This window comes from Mastigoproctus giganteus, chromosome 5, assembly GCF_048544385.1.
Source record: "Mastigoproctus giganteus isolate SK-2022 chromosome 5, ASM4854438v1, whole genome shotgun sequence".
Lineage (NCBI taxonomy): Eukaryota > Metazoa > Arthropoda > Arachnida > Uropygi > Thelyphonidae > Mastigoproctus > Mastigoproctus giganteus.
The window spans coordinates 5,229,632-5,236,943 of record NC_143579.1 but is presented as its reverse complement, the minus strand read 5'-3'; positions in this window follow the sequence as shown (position 1 = coordinate 5,236,943).

Below are 7,312 nucleotides of genomic sequence, written 5' to 3'. Positions count from 1 at the left end.
ACTATCACGACTAATCGTCGTCCCCCCATCTTCGCAGATAATAGAACTCGCGGACCACCGGCCAAGAGGGAACGTGCCCTTAAATTTCTTCGGAGGTGGTTTACTGAGGGGGAGGGGGAGGGGGGTGAGCTCCTTCCAAGTGCTGAACACGGCTTTAGGCTTAGTTCAATTATCAAAACGTCTGCTGGGTGCGCTCTGCGAAGAAACCCAAGTGGGTGTTGTATGGTCGAAGCTGTTCGTTTAGGTGCCGGCGTGTTCCCCGTACCGCTTAGCAATGAAAGATATACGGGGGGGGGGTTGAAGATTACCGGCGTCAGAAAGTTGAACGGAACATTAAATATTAGATGCGAACTACAAACCGCCGCTCCACCCAATCGTTACCTCTGACGGAGTCACGGCATGGCGACTGGCACAGATGGTGGGTGACCTCTCACTTCATTCGGACACGGGGAAGTGCGAAATCCGCGTGTTCCTGCCACGAGACACTCTTCGAGCGATGCGTTGTTTGTTTGTCGGTTGCCGGAACACCGCAATTCTTTTCTGGCCGATTGTGGTTGAGCGGAGCTGATTTTTTATTCATTGCCGACGGACACGCAAAAGCACCCGTTTAACGAAGCCGCCATTGGGAGGAGTTGGGTTTCAAAGGCGCGTGACACATGAGCGGGAGATTTCGTATCAGTTTAGAAGCGTGCGTATGGTTGTGCGGTTAAAGAGCATGCGAATACGAAGCATCAAGAAGTATGAAAGAACCACCCCACCCCACAATCCAAATGTGTTTTGAATCTTTTCAGCAGTTCCAAAAATTTTGGCCAATCTTTACGGACAGATCTTTGTGTTGGGTCTTTTGAAAATTAATATTGGCGGAAGGGGACTTTCAATCTCCACCTCGCAATTTAACCTTGATAAAGGCGACCAAACAAGGGGGGGGGGGAGGACGATGTTCCGATTTTTTATCTCGGTGGCAAAGGGTTTAATAGCAATATCACATCCTGGCAGTGAGTCCTTCAACAACGGCCAGGATGGAGTGGAAACAGGAGCGAATGCCCTCTACGCGCGTTTGCCAATCTACTCACGTCGACCCCCATTAACGACGTATTACGCGGGGCGAAGGCCTTAAATTGGCCATTGAGTGGACGCATTCGGCGGTGGAATGCGTGTCCAGACGAACGGCGCCATGGGGATAGGTCTACGGCGAAGTTGCTCAATGAATGGGTGCCGGAACTCGCCCCCGGGGACGCGAATAACTCGTCTCAATGAACTCAGGACGTCGCTGCTATGGCGAAAGCGCAGGCTCCGTGCGGTTCCCTCATCGAGGGGTGAAGTAAGCAGTTGACCCTCGGAGCGGTACCTGCAATAAATCGCCGACCAATGAAAGATGTTCCTTTACCTGGGCCAACGACGTAACCGCGGATGATTTACGTTGCCCATCGTGTGTGGACGTGGAAAAACGCACTCGGTTCCCCCTCCTTCGGGGTGGAGGAGACGCGAGTGGACCAATGTCGTTTTTGCCCGCCTGTCCAAGGAGGAGGTTGAAGACGACCGGGGTGTATCCTTCGAGACAATTCCGGGTGACCCCTTCGTTGTCATCCTCGGAAAACGAGGAGTCGTGGGCTGCTCACCAGCTCCTTGATGGATCCTTTGCATTGCAACGCGATCCGGGTGCAGATTACTCCAAAAATCGGCATTAAGTTCAGTAAAGGCCACTTCTCGATTTTTTAGATCTGCAGTGGTCACACGACCACTGAAGATCTAAAAAATCGAACTGATGCCGGGGGGGGATCAGCGATAAAAAACATTAGGGGTAAAAGGACACTTTAAATAATATTTAAAGGAAAAACTACTTTTTTTTTTTTTTCTAATACTGTATGAACATTTCTTTGTTTCTCTGAAGTACTGCAATACCAACAGAGTTCGCTGTGGGCATGGCCATACATTGCACGAGGATGATGTACCAATGTTAAGAGTGGATACCTTTAAGACGAAGTACTTTTTATTCTGAGGATTAAGGAAATTAGCGTCAATTCATTGAAGACCCAGTAAGTGATATTATTCCGTCCCTGCAGCGCAATGTAAGAGAACATTCGATAAAGCCAGGCCATAGTTTCTCCAAGTTTCATAAAATTAGAAGTAACAATTGCACGTATCCCCTTCAGTGAAATCAGACACTTTTCTCTTTTATTTATTTACAGAATTCCCTCCCACAGGATACACAGACCCCAAAATAATGGTGAAATTTGTTTTATGCCAAGATCGGTCTGGAATTTACTCTTTTCGATCTACTGCGATGGTTTTTGCTAATTTATGATAGTTGATTTACGAAAAATGATTTATTACTAATCGATCTCTGATCATTGAATTGATTTCTTTAAGTAACGCATTGATCTATTCAAGTTTCTGTTATACGTTATTAATACTGTAATTTTTTCAGGACGTGTATTTTCATTTAACTACTTGAATGTATAATTTTCATTTATTTATTTATTAACAAAATTTTAATTAGTCTTCATCTCCATTTCTATGAAATTTTTCATTTATTGGATATTAAAAATAATATAATAGCGAAGGCATTTTTATTGAATTTAACTAGGATTAAACAATGCGCATGCGCGAGTACCTCGGGCACATTAAAAAAAAAGAGAGTTGGTCGACTATTTCACTATGTGACAGGTCATTCATCATGCCGTGATCTTGGTGCGACCCCCCCCCCAGAATTAGAATAAGCTGATCGGTGAAGTGATTTTTATCAGCCGGATTGGCAGTGACCAAAGTCATTTGGGGGCACCGCAACGAGGCTATTTCAAATAATTTCAATTAATTCTTGACCTCGTTAGCCGTACCACGGCGAGCTCGCAAATTACCTTTAAACACGGCGCTTCATTAACTCTTAATGCCAATCTGCCCCCAAGTGTGCTGCCGATTTGTTCTCATCGAAACAGTTCCAGGTGAGACCCTAACTTTTGCGGGACAGTGTATACATTAATAAACATTAGCGCGGACACGCAGTGGGGCAGCTCCGAGGAATGTTAATTTATTATTCGCGGCTTCATTAGCGGGGTATTTATCGGGCGGGTGCGCATGAATAGGAGCAGCTTGCCTCGGGTTCCCACGCCAGTAACGAGAGTGCGTAATCACGTGACAACTGGGCGATCCCACGGGGATGAACTCTGCAAATAGATAAGGGGAGGGGGTCATTTGGTCTCAATTCATTAACTGCTCGAAATGGATACGTTTATTTTTGAAAAAACAAACATCGTTATTCGAACTTCTTTGCAGAAACAAAAAGTAGTCCCCCCCCCGCCATCTTCTGATAGAAATCCGCAGACAGAGGAAACCGCTCATGCATATTCATGCGTCACTTTGGGCGAACGGCGTATTTTGTTATTGTGCGCGTCGACGATAAAAATGTCCGTCCTACAATAAAGGCCGTGTCCATCGTAGGTCGTGTCCATTTCGCCCTGTGGCGTGCTCGTGTTTCTCGTTCGCGCAGTTCCGACACCGCACAAAGGACCACTGCCTGCGGGGTCCGGCGAGTGGCGCCACGGAGATCGTTAAGAGTGACAAGTGAGGTTACAAAGTTCGGCGTGTTAATCCCCGTCTTCTTACGCCGACACAACCGGCCACGACTCCCACAATGCAACTCGACATTGCATTTGCGGCCCGCGGTTAATCAACCGCTTCGAATGAACGCGAAGTGTCTTCAGGTGCAATCCATTTCGAGGAAGATTCGCTTCGTGGATGCGGCGGTTCTGTTTCTTTAATTTCCGAGCGTGATGTCGCTGCCGTTAGACGACGACAGGAGTGAGGGCAAAGAGACGAGGGAGGGGGGTTGTTCCAGATCCGGCTGAAGGCGATTATGCGAGGGAGACCGAAACAAAGGGGCCCGTAATGAGAGGGATCGCATTAAAGGCGCAGACAGTGTCGGGGAGGATCCGTGTCCATTTCGCCCTCTGGCTCGCGCGTGCCTCGATTTCGCGCAGTTCCGACACGACACAAAGGACCGCTGCCCGCGGGGTCTTCCAAGTGGCGCCACCGAGATCGTTACGGGTGACAAGTGTGCTAACAAAGTTCGGCGCGTTAATCCCTCGCTCCTTACTTCTCGAGACCGATGACGTCACCCGCCTTATTTCGATGCTTCCTAACTGCACCGCTTCGGAATGTGTCGTAGCGCTCCTTGCGGCGAAGAAAGGCACTGAGCCGAATTAATAGAAAGCTCGAGGATTTATGGGACAGGTGGGAACGAGGGTGTTTGTTTAATTTAGGACACCACCAACGAACGATGCTGAAACTGGCGCCACCTGTGGACGAGCAATGAAATAATGAAAAATTTTTAATTTCATCACTCTGACGCGCTTGCTGCATTTTACTCAGTGGAACGGGTTCATTCCCCCCCCGCCCCGATGTCTGTTCGCGCTAGTTTCGTAATCCTTCCGGCCCACTTTACGAAATATGATCGGAACGCGAGGTGATGCCACGATTTATCCGCCATTTTTGTCCGGGGCCCGCGTTCCTCATCCACGTCGTTTGTCACTGCGATTGCGTTCATGTAAAGTCGGACATTACGCCGCAGTCGGTGTCACCGTGAATGTCCGGTTTCTCGGAAAGCGAGTTCGCGATCATCCGTCAATGTCCACTCGACACCTCTCCCCGGAGAATGCGACGAACCGCACGGCGATGTTGTTACCGCCGTCCTGGGCCGTGGGGATGTTTACTGACGATACGTGAGAGAGCGTGGCGCTGTACTCGGCTTTCAGGAATATTAAACTCAATTAATGATGGTGCACGCGCCTGAAGGGATCCCCCCCCGCGCTGTTAAAATTTGTCGACAAAAATAGAAAAGTTGCCTTCGCAGTTAATTCAGCGTCCGCCTAACCCACATGTAACGCGATATGCAGATTGTTTTTCGACCGCCGGGTAACGGAACTTGCAGGGTGTAGCGCCAAGTGTAACGCTTTCTGTAATGCGCTCTCTCCCTCTACGGAAAGCGCAAGGAATTGAACAATGCGATGTGTAACGCATTGAATAATGCGACTTCTCTGCATCGTGCAATTTGCGTTTCTTTCTACGTGTAGCGCATTACCCAACCACATTTTCAGCGCCATATTGCGTATCAAAGTTACTTAAACCGCTTCATGTACTTACTTACTTCACTTACCGCTTCATTTGTAAATCCCTGGCATTCGAATGCGATAAAGGGATTTGTGTCACTATTTCTACGTGTAACTCATTGTCAAGGAAATCTCCCGGTTGCCCCATCTACATCGCAGAAAGCTTTAAATGACAGAGCCCAATTGGACATTATCTTTTTCCATATTAAAACTGCTTACGATGATGTCTTTATCCTCATACACCTTCGAGTCATTGCTACAGCGGAAACAGTTAATTGCATCTAATGGATCTCACGAAATCCATCGATGCAACGAGGAGTATGTCCCGGAGTGGCGTATTGCAGTTCTTTCCAATAAATCCCAACTTCAAAAGATCTAAAGTCCATCTTTAAAAAGATTCACGCAATTAATTATGAAGCCTGCACAGAGGCCTGACTTTGCCGAGTGGCCAGGAGTAGCGAGAGTGCAGTATTTTTTTTATGTTGAGTAAGGCGGCTCCCAACCACTAATTCAACTCCGCCGTGGAACCTGTGATGTAACAAAAACTCTGCAGAAAGGCCAGAAATGTGTGTGATGCTATGTTTGTGCCGTGTATGTGTTTGTTATGTTGTTGTTTTGTTATTTCTGGCCGCTTTGCTATCAGGAAGCAACAAGCGCCAGGGTGGTGCATCCCGATACCCGTCTACGCCGCGAGGAGGCGGGCCACAACTGAGCTCGAACCGCAGCAAACCTCGAGTGTGTCACGTACTGAATGTCGAAATCCTTCAAAGTATGAGCAAATAAAGTTAATTTTAACAATAAATTAAAAAAAAAACAATAATAAAATAAAATAAAATAAAAGGAAATAAAACATAAATCATCCCGCACCAGTGTAAGATGGTGCCAGCAGACGACCCCGCCTCAGGACCAGCCTGAGGTTAGCAGGAAATAGAAGTCAAGAAGACACAGTGATGTCACTCGGCGTCATACACGTTTGTTAACCAACTTTCCAAGTCAAAGATGGTGGTGAAGATGGTACTTGAGCTAAAAATATGGCGATGATAGAGATGCTCGTCGAGAGTGCAGTAGCAGGCGCTCTTTGAGTGGATCCGGGTTCAAGCCCGTGACCGCTAAATACGATTAATGTTTGTACTAATGATTTATTGTAAACGCCACTGAGCGGGTAGTCAGTGGCGTTTGCCGGAGTATAAACAAGAACATTACTATTATGCAGATTCAAGAGCGAATTGACAACCTACAGCTCACATGACGATCACGAAGATGGGGTTCACAAATACCACCCTGGTTATTGTTAACGGCAAACAAATTCAAAAGTTTCATCCTATGCAATCCTAAGGCTAAAGTGGGATGAAGACTTTAGTTTAAAAGAACTATTCCTAAAGACCAAGAAGAAGACGAACGTAACATTGAAGAACTCGGAAGCTGCCACAATATTCAGCCAATAGGTCAATACCTCGATAGATGTCTTCAACCTAAACGAAGTCTGGTCCGTAATAAAATTCTACCAATGGAACACTGAATTCTGCGGTGGCTCTACTGTTTGGGAGGGAACCCATCCACCATCTCGAAATCTATTGTTCTTTGAAATTTAGGTATGACCTCCTTCTGGAAGCTAACTGTTCTCAAGAAAAACCTGTGCACACTTGCATAGCTGCTAACTCGCCGGATTGATGCCCTTCCGAGGAAGATATCGTACCCCCAAAAAGAAGAAGCGGAAGCAGCACTTTCCACTGAAGATGATGCCCCCAAACCTGACCACAGACTTTTCCAGGCAACACCATCCATCGTTTAAACGCCTTTAAATTGATCCAAATAAGTTCGAAGACAATAAAACCTAAAGACATCCAAATCCTGGATCGAACTCAGGTTAAATCATCAATTACTATAAAACACCGAACTTTGTCAGTGAATTCTAGTACGAAATGTACAGGGAATGAAATAATTGAATTAATTATTTTGTAATTCGTGCTCAACGCAGCCCACTGGCCGTACAGGGGGCGAACGTACAGAGAATAAACAGACGGTGAATGAATAAATATTCGATTTCCTGAGACACTGAAGGATCGAATACCAACACAACAGGGGTGGTACTCGAAAGGGGTGGTGAAGACAGCGTTTTTCTATGAACCAAAAACCGCAGATATCGATAAGTGTTTACGGAGAAATTGTTTGTTGGGGAAAACACGACGACAGGGGGTTGCAGTGTC